Genomic DNA, 14,173 nt, shown 5'->3' on the forward strand with positions numbered 1-14,173 from the left:
CAGAAAGAGAAAAACAAATACCGCATGCTCACACATATATATGGAATCTAAAAAAAAAAAAATGGTTCTGATGAACCTAGGGGCAGGACAGGAATAAAGACGCAGACATAGAGAATGGACTTGAGGACACAGGGAGGGGGAAGGGTAAGCTGGGACGAAGTGAGAGAGTGGCATGGACATATATACATTACCAAATGTAAAAGAGATAGCTAGTGGGAAGCAGCCGCATAGCATAGGGAGATCAGCTCGGTGCATTGTGACCACCTAGAGGGGTGGGATAGGGAGGGTGGGAGGGAGACACAAGAGGGAGGAGATATGGGGATATATGTATATGTATAGCTGATTCACTTTGTTATAAAGCAGAAACTAACACACCATTGTAAAGCAATTATACTCCAATACAGATGTTAAAAAAAAAAAAAACAGGGCCCCTCAATACAAACTGACTATTCATCTCTTACATGCGTATCTAGCAAAGCCTCTGCCTTCTGTTGCAAGGTTGGGGGAAAGCTGCTGGGCTGATTGAGACATGAGATGCCACTGCTAACATAGCAAACCTCACTCAGATACTCCCCACTTCAAGGAAAAATGTCACGCTGCATTCTTTGCTTTAGAGGCTTTTAGACACTAACCCCTGGACAAGATGCAATGCAACTCCACTGCATTTCCAAAGAACTAATCTGACCATGTCATTCCCACACTTCAGTCTCCTCAGGGCTCCCGGCTGCCTACACAAGCCCTCTGTGAGAGGAAGGACAGGACCCTGGTGAAGAGGGCGAACGTAGGAGCCAAACTGCCTGAGTCTGAGTCCTGCCTCTGCCCTTCATGAGATGGGTGACCTTGGGCAAGTTCCATATCCTCTTGGTGCCTACATTTCTTTATTTGTAAATAGGGATAATAACTGTACCCACCTCATAGGGTTACTGGATGGCTGAAAAGAATTAATACAACAAAGCACGAAGAAGAGAGCCTGGCATACAGGAAGGACCCAATAAATCTTAGGTGTTGCTCTTATTATTGTCACTGTTGGAGAAAGTTCAAATTCCCTAGCAGGGCATACAGAGCCACCCATGACCCAGCCCCTGCTCATATCTCTGGCTTCATTTCTCGTGACCTTTGAGTTACCATCACCACAATGATCACATAGCCATGCCCAGCTCCCAGAGTGTGGCCCCCAAGGCAGGTTCATCCACAACTTTACTCACATGGGGCCATTCTCTCCTTGTTGCTGGCAAGCAACCACATAGCTCTGGAACCTTCCTCGCCTCCCCCCATGTGAATTAGCCGCTCTCTCCTTTACGTCTCCACTGTGTTCTATGGAGACTCTCTTCATAGATACTTCATTATCCTCATTGGTTTAAGTATCCTGCTTCCCCCACTAGACCTTAAGGACAGAGGCCCTTATGAATTCCTATCTGTATCCCCATTGCCTGGCATTCAGTAGATCCTGAATAAATATTTATTAAATAAATGCAAAAGAAATATTGATCAGAACATGCAAAAGCTAGGAATACTTTTCAGAGAACCTAAACACCAGGATGAGGAAAGCAAACCCCAAAACACTTTGATCCTAAGGAGAGTTAATTGGCAAAGATCATATAACCAAAGAAAAGAAAATGATAATTTCCCAGGGGAAAGCCAAACCTTGTTATAATGAAGTGTCTCTGTGTGTATTGGAGGAGGGGGAGGGAGAAGTGACATTAATAATGGTTCTAAAGTAACTGATGTTGACTAGTCATTGAACAGCACTTTTTAAACCTTTTCTTTAGGAGAAAAAAAAAAAAAAAGCTGAATGGGAAGTATTTTTTACCTTGTTCAGAGTGCAGGTTATTTCAATATAAAATATTGCAGGGGACCCAGACTGCAAGAAAAAGAGAGAATTAATCTTTGCTCAATGTCTGTAATGAGCTAGATACCTTAAAAATAATATAGTTTCTATTTATTAAGCAGAAGGTGCCAGACACAGAACCGTTCACTTTAGACTCATTATCAAATTTGATAACTCAAGTCCTCAACAACTCTGAGACATAAGTATTAGCCTCTGCATTCTACAGATGAGATAAACATATTCACTCATTCCATACACTTGTAGTGAGCACGTACTATGTGCAAGTCACTGACCCAGGAGCAGAGGATACAGTGATGAACAGGCAGACAAGTTCCCCCGCCACACACCTTCATAGAGTGTATATTCTAGCTGGGCAGAAAAGAGAGCAATGAATGAATGCGGAAATGAGCACATACATAAATAAACAAGAAAAATACCAGATAGTAGCAAGCGCTAATAGAGAATCAAAGTAAAAGGAAGGGACAGAGTGTACCCAGACAGCAATTTTAGAGTGAGTTGTCAGAGAAGGCCTCTCTGAGGCGGCTCTATTTAAGATGAGATTTGAATAAGAAAAAGACAAGCACATGAAGACTGGAAGAGCATTTTAGGCTGAAGGAATAACTATGCAAAGTGCGCTAAAACAAGAATGGACTTGGCATGTGCAAGGAGCCAAAAATAGAACAATGAGGCTGGGTGCATGGTCAAGGAGAAGAGGGCTGAGATTGACATGGGGCAGGTCACAGAGAGCTTGGTCAGCCAGGACAAGGAGTTTAGATTTCATTCTGAGTGCAACAGGAGGCCACCTGGAGGGAGAGGGGTGGTTAGGAATGTGACATAAACCAATTAACATTTTTCAAAGATTTATCTGGTCCCTGCAAAGGAGGGTATTGCGGTATAGATACCGGTTGCAGCAGGGCAACTAGTTAGGAGGTTACTGCAAGTAGTCTAGGTGAGAGATGATGTGGCTTGGACTAGGGTGCTGGTAATGAAGATGGAGGGAGGGAGATAAATTTGGGAATGTTTCTGAAGATAGAGAAGACAGAACTTGCTGAAGGATTGGATGATGATGGTGAAGAAAGAAAGAAATCAAAAGTAATGCCTAGATATTTTGGCTTGAGCACTTGGGGGGAATACTAGCACCACTTACTGAGCTGGGGAAGATTGAAACGAGAACAAGTTTAGTGTAGAGACTAAATCAAGAGTTCTCTTCCAGCCACGTTAAATTTGCAATGTCTCTTAGAGATCTACCTGGACATGAATCTGGAGTTCCAGAAAAAGTTTGAGGATGAAGCTACAGATTTGAGGGTCATTAGCAAATGGATGTTAGGGAAAGCCATTGGATTAGAAGAGGACATCTGTGGAGGGTGAATAAATAGAGAAGAGAAGGGGGCCATTTCAGAACATGGGGTACATCTCCATTTAGAGGCTGAGGAGAGAAGAAGACTTAAGGAGAGTCCAGAGTGGTAGGAAGAGACCCAGGAAAGTAGAGTGTCAAAGAAAACAGAGATCTGCTTTGTCACATGCTGCTGAGAGAATAAGTACGACTAAAACAAAGCAGTGGCCTTCGACTTGGCAACATCAAGGTCACTGGCAGACACAGACAGGAACAGTCCCTGTGGAATGATGAGAAGAGATTAGAGTCAGGGGAAGCAGTCAACGCCAAAACAACGGACAACTTTTAAGTTTTACTGAGAAAGGGAACAAAGAAACTAGAAGATAGCTAGAGGCGGGGTATAAGGTCAACACAGTTTTAAATTAAATAATGAATTTATTTTGTAACATTTGAGACAAAATTAGAAAACGTTTTGGATTTTTTTTGGGGGGGGGGATTGTTTTCAGGTAAGAAATACTAGAGAATGCTTATTTGCTATTGAGAATTATCCTGTGATGAGGGTAAATTTCATGATGGCAGAGAGAGGGTGCATAATTAGAAGATCAAGGATCTACAAGACTTGGTCTTAACACAGTTAATAATGTGCCCAAGGCAAAAGAAATGGTAGGCAGGGAGATGGGATACTAATCCAGGTCTGTTTTGACTCATACATGCATCCTTTTTCCACCACACCAATGACTGTAATCTAATAGAGTAGCATTTGCAAAAGATCGCAACTCCAGGCTCTGAAAATAATCAGAACAGAGTTAGAAGGGATCTTAAGAGAACCTGGGAGAGCTAACACAAACACACCGCTTCTTGTATGTAACCAAGCTCTGTTCATCATACAGAATTCTATTATTGCATTTTCACTCAAATGTCATTCATGTGTGCACATCTAGCTGTAGTCCTACTAGCGGCAGAACCCTCCAACATTGCCCTTTAATGTAAAAAGTGGGTTTGAGGAGGGGAAGGGGACATTGAGATAAATTACAGAGCAGAGTAAGGGGGAACACTGCAGGGAATAAACTCTCTAGTGGCTGTAATAAGGTAGTTAAAAATACTTTTAGAAGGTTAGTTGTGTATTTATATTCAGCAAAGTGAAGACAGAAATCATTATATGATCGTTTTGTTTCTTTCCTATTTACATAGTGACGTCAGGAAGCAAGTGACTATGGCTGTGCCAGGAAGTGGCCTCTTGTCATCTGTTTCCCATGCCCACTCCTGCTCTACCACATGGGCACAGCACCACCCCTTCAGCCCCATCTTTCTCTCACCTGGTTTCTCACTATCTGTTCTAGTTTACTTCTTCCTTCAGGGCAACATACATGCCATCTCCCCCATGACGTCGTCCCTGATTTCTCCCTCTCTGAAACTTTATAGCACAAAGTACTAGTACCATGTAAATTTAGCTCTTGCTCACATTAAGCCTTTTTTTTTGTTTTTGCTTTTTTGTGGGGAGGGGAACAGAGAAAGGATTACTGCAAGGTCCAAGCAAGGAGAATGGGTGGCTCACACTCAAAAGACTCGAACTCCTTGATCACATTAAGTCTTAAAACTGTTCTCTGAGTCAAATATCAGAATGAGAGTACTTTTCAGTAGGAAATTCAATGCAATTGTTGGCCACTGTTACTTTGAGAGGAAAGATCCAGATCTGAGTTGAAATTGTGGCTCTGTTCCACCTCTGATACACTGGGTTATCTTGGGCAAGTCACTTTCTGAGCCTCAGTTCCCCCACCTAGAAAACAGGAATACTACTACCTACTACCCAGCACCTGGGTAGGTATCCAAAATGTGCTGGACAGCCCACTCTTCTGCTAAAAACCCTATGATGGCTTCCCATGGTTTTCAAAATCAAGTCCCAAACCCTTCAACCTGTTTATTACATCCTATCAACTTCTCCAGCCTTATTTCTCACCTACCTCACATCCCGTACTCTAGTAACAATGAATTCCTCATGATATTTCTCACCCCCATGCTTTTGGTTTTTTTGGTCCCTGCTGTCCCTGCACTCTTAACCCACCTTGCTCAGGCATCGCTCTCCTCCTGGGAGCCTTCCTGGATTTGTCAGCTTCCACCCTTTCCCCACATACACAGGTTAGGTTCTCCTTCCCATTTGGTTCTCCCATATGACCCTGACCACAGCTTAATCTCTGTAGTTACCCCACTGTTTATAATTATTTACAGGCCCACCTACTCTATAAAACAAGGGTTCCTTGGGGAAAAGGACTGGGCTTTATTCATCTTTGTATCCCCAGCACAGGCACTGACTTCTGCTTCACCTTTTTTGATGCTCCATTTCTGCATCTAGGAAACAGAAAGAATTTCACCTACTTAAAAGGTCAGGATTAAGTTTAAATATTGAAAGTTTACTGCAGGGTATCAGGCACACAACTGGCCTTCAGTACATTTGATTTATATTCTCCGCATCTCCAGATTTTTCTCTTTTTCTGTCCTTCATGCCCAGGCTCTTACACTGGCCCTGTGCCTTCGCTGTGAGCCCTCTCCTTGATCCATATATCCCTGGTTCCTACTCCTGACGGTGCCCTTTGAACTCTGAGGATGACTCAGTTAAGGCACTAAAGCAGTAGTGCAACCATCTCTTGAGTACCTCTGTGCAAGACAATGTCCCAGGTGCAGTGAAATGGATACAACATGTACAAGGAATTTATGACCTACTAGGGGGTAGAGAAGAGGTAGGGAGACAATTAGACAAATGAAGCCCGGGCAATTCAAAGAAGGAAAAGTTTATATATCTCTAGGGGAAGATGGGAAGGCTTTAGAGGAAGTGGCATTTCAAGTGGACCTCAAAGGATAAACTTAAGTTGAGGGGCTGTTTCCAGAGTTATATGTGTTCAACAAAACACGTTACTAAAATGCTCTTGCTCCTCAGATGAAAAGCAAAATAAACTTAGGAAACGCTGCCTACTGCATACCCCTCTAGGAGATTCACAATATACAGTAGCAAGGCTCTGGGAGGTCTTGAAGGGACCCTATTTAACTTTGTTTAATGTAGCATCCCGGGCTTCCCTGGTGGCGCAGTGGTTGGGAGTCTGCCTGCCAATGCAGGGGACACGGGTTCGAGCCCTGGTCTGGGAAGATCCCACATGCCGCGGAGCAACTAGGCCCGTGAGCCACAACTACTGAGCCTGCGAGTCTGGAGCCTGTGCTCAGCAACAAGAGAGGCCGCGACAGTGAGAGGCCCGTGCACCGCGATGATGAGTGGCCCCCGGTCTCCGCAACTGGAGAAAGCCCTCGCGCAGAAACGAAGACCCAACTCAGGCAAAAAAAAAAAAAATGTAGCATCCCATATTTGTTTGGCCACTAGTTCTCCATTTCTATCCCCCCGGAAGATATTTATAGCATCTTGAGGATCATACCTTAAGAAACAAGTTAAATGTTACCCTTTCAAAGTTATATATTTGCATTTTAACAGGACCTCTCCAAAATAATACCTTAACACTATATATCTTTAACAACATAATCAGCAATTTAAAAAATTCTCCTGGCATGATGTCCAAAAGGAAGAAGACCCTGCAGAGCTGAGTGAGTGGCTGAGACAGAATGAATTCCCTCCCTTCTCTAGTGAGAGGCAGAGTGTAGACTACAAGCCTTTCAATCAAGGGAGGGAAAACGACCCCTCTTCTGAGTGAGTCTATTCCTTCTTTGGTAGGATGTTTACACCCTTACAGCCGCCCTCCCACCCTCTCCAACTTGCTGACTGGGTAAAAAAACACCAGACTTGAAAGCAAAGGGAACAATGTTGTGTAACAACAAGCCGACAAGGCATGTTTTGCTCCTTAATACTTATCAAACAGTCATGACCTGTGAGAGGCAAGAAGAAAAGGGGCATTGTCTGCTTGCCCGTCCCCACCCTGGAAGCACTGGTGCTCAATTACCCAGTCTGGGGGTTAACAAATGTTTACTGGAAGCAAGACACTGTGCTCATGGTACAGAGAAAAACAAGATATAGTCCCAGTCACAAGTCCTGCTTCCCAGACCAACAGGGAGGATAGGTAAAAACCAACTGCAATGCAGCACGCGGAGCTCAGGCAAACAGTGCTAGAATCAGAGGTGAGGACAAAATGCCAGCAAAGCATAAATGCAGGGACTCCTTAACTTTGCCTGGGCATAAGGTCAGAAGAGAGGCATGTTAAAACAAGGACATTCGGGCTTCCCTGGTGGCGCAGTGGTTGAGAATCTGCCTGCCAATGCAGGGCACACGGGTTCGAGTCCTGGTCTGGGAAGATGCCACATGCCGCAGAGCGGCTGGGCCCGTGAGCCACAATTACTGAGCCTGCGCGTCTGGAGCCTGTGCTCTGCAACAAGAGAGGCCGCGATAGTGAGAGGCCCGCGCATCACGATGAAGAGTGGCCCCCACTTGCCGCGGCTGGAGAAAGCCCTCGCACAGAAACGAAGACCCAACACAGCCATAAATAAAATAAATAAATAAAATTTGAAAAAAGAAAATGCTCCCTATTAAAAAAAAAAAAAAAAAAACAAGGACATTCCTCTTAGCTCTCAGAAGATCGGAAAGGAGTTTTCCAGGCAAATAAAGCAATCATCTGTACATAAATAAAAGAGGGTTCTAGGTTTGAGTAGAACAGGGATGGACATAGCAAAACTGAGAAGAAGAAAAAAAAAAAGCAGCCAATCTTCCTGAGAAGGGGGCACACTGAACAGATGCATCTAATTTCACCGACCTCTGCTTTTTTTCTTAATAACAAAACCGTTCAGGCCAGGGAGACAGGAGAGAAGATGATGGTGTCAAATTTGGGAAGCCTGGGAAACAGATGAATAAGTAGATAAGTAGTTAACAGACTTAGCAGACTCAAGAAATCTGAATCCTAAACCAGATGCAAGGAAAGCTGAGAATTTGGCTGATTTCAACCACAGAATCTTTACCAGGCCCAGGACTGGCGGTACCACATATCCCTAGAGCAGGCGTATAGGATGCTAAAATAGAGACCACAGTTAAAGCTGCCTGGGGCTTCCCTGGTGGCGCAGTGGTTGAGAATCTGCCTGCTAATGCAGGGGACACGGGTTCGAGCCCTGGTCTGGGAAGATCCCACATGCCGCGGAGCAACTAGGTCCGTGAGCCACAACTACTGAGCCTGCGCGTCTGGAGCCTGTGCTCCGCAAGAAGTAGAGGCCGCGATAGTGAGAGGCCCGCGCACCGCAATGAAGAGTGGCCCCCACTTGCCACAACTAGAGAAAGCCCTCGCACAGAAACGAAGACCCAACACAGCCATAAATAAATAAATAAAAATAAATTAAAAAAATAAAGCTGCCTGAAAAGAAGTTAGAGCCCTAAACACCACCTCCACCTCCCACCCCCACCAACTGACAAAATTCTGGAGGCTTAGTCTCTAGAAAGCATAAAACAGAAACGTCTAGTATGTGCTTTAAAATAATCTGAGGAAGGGGATGGGGGATACAGATGAAAGGAAAATGTTCATGAAGCGATCATTTGTGAACCTGGGTAATAGGAACATAGGGGATTATTGCACTATCCTCTCAACTTTTGTAAATCTTTGAAATTTCCCATAATAAAAAGTAAGAGTGTCTCTGGCCCAGGAATACCCAGCACAGTTGAAGGTGAACAGAAAAAGACAGGGCGCTGTGTCTACTGAAGGTGAAATGTAACAGGTTTTCATATGCCCTCTCCTCTTGACTGCCAGAACGTTGTCAAGTGGACCACACTCTGCTAGGAGGATGGAAGAGTCCTCCCAGGTGAACAGAACCAAGGGAAAACCTGAAGATACTGTCCTAGGGGCTCCCAGCAAACAGCCCACCCAGATCAAGCTACAGGGAGGCCCAGAGATAATGATCTCCATCCTACGTTCAGTTTCTTGAAAGCTTTTTTTTTTAATACAGCAGGTTCTTATTAGTTATCCATTTTATACATATTAGTGTATATATGTCAATCCCAATCTCCCAATTCATCACACCACTGAAAGCTTTTTTTTTTGAGAGTTTTATTAAGATATAACTCACAATTCACCCTTTTAAAAAGTGTACAATTTAATGGTGTTTAGTATATTCACAGTTGTATAACCATCACCACTGGGGTGGTTTATTAAGCTATAATATTAAGCTTTATTAACATGTAACTTACATACTCAATTCAGTTTTTTAAAGTGTACAATTCAGCGGTGTTTAGTATATTCAGAGTTGTACAACCATCACCACAATCGATTTTAGAAATTTTCATCACCGCAAAGAAAACCCTATAACCATTAGCAGTCATCCCACTCTCCAGCCTCAGGCAACTACTAATCTATTTTCTGTCTCTATGGATTTGCCTATTCTGGACATTTCGTATAAATGAAATCATACACTACGTGGTATTTTGTGAGTGGCTTCTTTCACTTACCAAAATGTCAAGGTCTCAACAGCTTTTTTTATCCAACTGCCCTGCCCTTAATTAGAAGCAACACAACCAAGGATCACATTCAGAGGGACATATTGGGGAAGCCTCTAATGAAGATACAGACCACAGCAAACACATAAAAGCAACTTGAAGGAAACAGCTACTATGTGGAGAGGAGTGGGGTTTGGGGCAGGGAATACCATTAATATTCTCACAAAAATGAAATAAAACTGTACCCATGAAACAAAAATAGGACACTATAAAAAAGACACACTAAAAAAAAAAAAAAAAAGACACACTAAGAGAACAACAACAAAAAAAAACTTTTAGAAATTGACAACTTAATAGCAGAAATTTTAAAAATTCAACAAAAGGATTGAAAGATGAAACTGAGGAAATCTCCTTGAGAGTAAAATCAAAAGATAAAGACATGGAAAACAGGAGAGAGAAGTTAGGAATATTCTAGAGGACCAGTACAGGGGGCCCAATATCTGAGTAGGAGAACTTTCCAAGAAAGAGAAAACAGAAAAAAGAAAAATTGTAACAAGATAGTAATTCTCAACAGCATCAATAAAAACAAGAAGACAATGAGCAATGCCTTTAAAATTCTGAAGAAAAATGATTTCCAACTTAGAATGAAATCTAAGAACCCAGTCAAACTATCGATCAAGTATGAGAATAGAACAAAGACATTTTCAGGTATATAAGATCTCAGAAATTCACATTCCATGAACCTTTTCTTAAGAAGCTTGTGTAGGAGGTCCTTCACCAAGCTGTATAAAAGAAACAGTGGATCTAGTTGAGACAGGCAACAGAGGACCCCAAGAGGACCACATAAAGAAGTCAACCAGACTGGAGAAGTACAACTCAAAGGGCAGACACGTTGAAGACAGTCATCACCAACAACCCCACTGCCATTAAACCCTCTTTGCTATTGTTGACCTAAGTACTTAAAATATATGATTATAAAATTTTCAGACATACTCAAAAGTAAGCCCCTGATACCCATCACCCAGATTCAACAATTATGAACGTTTTGGCCTATTAATTAATCTACCCTCTTTTTTTCTATTTTTTTTCTTTGTTTAAATATTTTAAAACAAATTCCACATCATAGCATTTCACCTCTGCATACTTCAGAATCCATCTCTACATTACCATTTTCTAACACCACATTACTATTATCGTGCCTAGAAAAATTAATGATAATTCCTTGTTATCAGTCCATAACAAAATTTCCCCACCATCTCAAAAATACCTTTTTATACTTAGGCTGTTGTGGGCTGAACTGTATCCGCCCTCCCCCCCAAAAAATGTATATGTTGAATCCCTATGTGCTGGTATACTTCAGAATGTGACTATAATTGGAGATAGGGGTTTTAAAAAGGTAACTAAGTTAAAATAAGGCCTTTAGGGTGGGCCCTAATCTAACCTGACTGATGTCCTTATAAGAAGAAAGGAGATCAATGGAAAAGAATATGAAAAAGTACATATATATGTATAACTGACTCACTTAGCTATAGAGCAGAAATTAACAACATTGTAAAACAACTATACCTCAATAAAATAAATTTTAAAAAAAGAAGAAGAAAGGAGATTAGAAAATACAGAGAGACACCAGGGCCACCTGTGTGCAGAGGGATGACCATGTGAAGAGGCAGGAAGAGGGTGGCCATCTGCCAGCCAAGGAGAGAGGGCTCAGAGGAAACTAACCCTGCCAGCACCTTGATCTTGGGCACCCAGCTGCCAGAACACTGAGAAAATAAATTTCTGTTGTTTAAGCTACCCAGTCTGTGATATTTTATTATGACAGTTGTAGCAAACTAATACACAGACTAACTGAATCAAAATAAGGTTCATGCGTTACATATGGCTACGATTCTTAAGTCACATTATTATTTTTTTCAGATTCTTAAGTCACATTATTATTTTTTTCATGCTGTTGACTTGTTGCAGAAGCCAAGTCAGTTGTCTAACACTCTGAATTCATCTGTTTGCTTCCTTAGAGTGTAATTTAATTTGTCATCCTTTGCCCTCTCTTTCTAATAAATCAAAGTTAACACCATAAAAGAGTAAATTCTAAGAGTTCTCATCACAAGAAAAAAAAAATTCTTTTTTTTTTTTTTGGCCACGCCATGCGGCATGCAGGATCTCAGTTCCCTGACCAGGGATCAAACCCGCATCCCCTGCAGGGAAAGCACGGAGTCTTAACCACTGGACTGCCAGGGAAGTCCAAAAAATTCCTTTTCTATTTCTTTAGTGTTGTATCTATACGAGATGATGGATGTTCACGAAACTTATGATAATCACTTCATGGGATGTGTAAATCAAATCAGTATGCTGTATATATTAAACTTATACGGTGCTGTATGTCAGTTACATCTCAATAAAACTGGAAGAAAAAAAGAAATTTGCAGAAATGTAAACAAGGCATTCTTGCTAATTTCTTTTTGTTTTGGCAAACAGAGTTTTTATTTACGTCACCATATGATTCAATTTGTTATTGTTATTTTAAAATAAATTAGTAAATTTGAAAAAAAAGTTAGCTCTAGAGGCTTGATTGATTTAGGGGTCAACTTTTAGGTAAGAATATTCCATAGGTGGTACTGCATACTCTCTTTTTAATCTGACAAGAATGACAGGTAAACTTGGTCCAGACTCTTTCTGGCACTATTGACCTTGACCATGTGCTAATGAAGCATCTGCTCATCCCCTCCATGCTGTCCATCTGGATTAGCTGAGGGCATTCACTTCATCCCACAGAAGAGATGGCCTGCTTTGGCCTACTTGCTGAGAGCTGGAGGTAGGCCACAAAGAAAGCAGAAGTAGAAAAGACATAGCAGTCCATTCTCCGTGCCCATATCCTACCGGATGTCCAGTGTCTGGCCCACACTGAGCCCCGCCAGCTGCCCCAGGAGTGGTGAGCCCTGTATTTCCAAGGATTCACTCACAGCCTTGCCCTCTGACTTCCCCATCAGGATCTTTTGTAACCCCCAGGGAAGCTACCGCCAGACTAGGAACCTGAGTCCGTTCGGTTTATTTTTAGATCTAATAGTGGCAATGTTGCCCTTTTTCAATGGGTTTGTTAGATTTGCACTTGATCCTTTGTTTTAAAAAAACTAAACAATGTATAGTTTAGTAATACAAACATGGGTGGTTAAACCATAAAGAAAAGTAAGGGAATGCTCAACACAAGAGTCAGGATAACCATTGCCTCTGATGAGAAAAAAAAAAAAGCGGGGGAGGTGGTGGTGGGGGCTTCCCTGGTGGCGCAGTGGTTGAGAGTCTGCCTGCCAATGCGGGGAACACGGGTTCGAGCCCTGGTCTGGGAGGATCCCGCGTGCCGCGGAGCGGCTGGGCCCGTGAGCCACAATTACTGAGCCTGCGGGTCTGGAGCCTGTGCTCCGCAACAGGAGAGGCCGCGATAATGAGAGGCCCGCGCACCGCGATGAAGAGTGGCCCCCACTTGCCGCGGCTGGAGAAGGCCCTCGCACAGATACAAAGACCCAGCGCAGCCATAAAATAAATAAATAAATAAATAAATAAATAAATAAATAAATAAACCCAAAAGTTAAAAAAAAAAAAAAAAGTGAGGCAATAAGTTAAAAAAAAAAAAAAAGCGGGGGGAGGTGTGCTTTTGGGATAGAGGGTACACAAGCAGTTTCTAAGGAATCAGTAATGTTCAATTTGATAAATTAGATGGTGGATATACAATTTTCACCTTATTGTTCTTTACTTGTAAATATATATTTAAAGCATTCTTTGGTATGTGTGATAGTTTTCATATGAATTACTTTTTTGTGAGCAGTCCACTGTGGCTAGAACATAGGATTTGAAGAGTGAAAGGAGAAAAGACTGGAAATGGAGTTAACTCTGAAGGCAAATGGGAGCCTTGGTGATGCTCTCTTGGGAGGCTCATCAAGGACGTGTATACCCAAGATCAATTAAAATGGCTTTCTCACAACCTATCCATCAAGAAGGATAGGAAAAATTCTTTTTTTTTCTACTAAGTTACCTGAAGATGAAATATCCAACGTTGTAAGCTTCTCATGGGGAAACATCATATTTTTTTGATGTATTTTTCCAGTGAAAGGAGATTCAGCTTGCCCTAGGGAACACATTTGCCTCAAATTCTTAAAAGACACAAAGCTGAGAGGGATACGGAACAAATGTTTTAGATGACAGAATTGGGATATATCTTGGTGAGCTGGAGTGACAGGTCAAGTCTAGCCCAATTTATCTCAACATCTACCATCTACTGTGAACATATGATATGCCAAGAGTTTAACAGAGTCTATCTCATTTAATCCTTACAACCCCACTGGGAAGCTGAGACCCAGGGAAGTCACTTGCCCAGGGTCACAGAGCAAGTCAATAGCAAAGTCATGATTTTGAACCTAGATTTTCAGATTCAAGTTTCAATCTCAAGTGAGATTTCTTCAGCTACCACAAATTAACATTTAAAAACAGAATCTTCTTTACTCTAATGTCGTCTGTCACCCTCAGAGAAGTGACATCCAACCCCAATCCCTTGGGATATATGAGGGTATCGGCACCTTAGAAAAATGATTCGACCAGACTGATTTCATTCATTAAACAT

The 14,173-nt window shown here is 42.1% G+C and overlaps 1 protein-coding gene across 5 annotated transcripts in view; it reads right to left on the bottom strand.

Annotated features, from left to right (window-relative positions):
* The window catches only part of RAB30 (RAB30, member RAS oncogene family), an 80,688-nt gene that overhangs the window by 34,085 nt on the left and 32,430 nt on the right, over positions 1–14,173 (bottom strand). For 2 of the 5 annotated variants that reach the window (XM_057553117.1, XM_057553116.1), the window contains exon 2: positions 1,811–1,861. The exons of the other annotated variants lie outside the window; for them this stretch is intronic. The gene's annotated coding sequence lies outside the window, so the exon portion shown is untranslated. The remainder of the gene's footprint in view (positions 1–1,810; positions 1,862–14,173) is intronic. 5 annotated transcript variants of the gene reach the window in all.

This window comes from Balaenoptera acutorostrata, chromosome 9, assembly GCF_949987535.1.
Source record: "Balaenoptera acutorostrata chromosome 9, mBalAcu1.1, whole genome shotgun sequence".
Lineage (NCBI taxonomy): Eukaryota > Metazoa > Chordata > Mammalia > Artiodactyla > Balaenopteridae > Balaenoptera > Balaenoptera acutorostrata.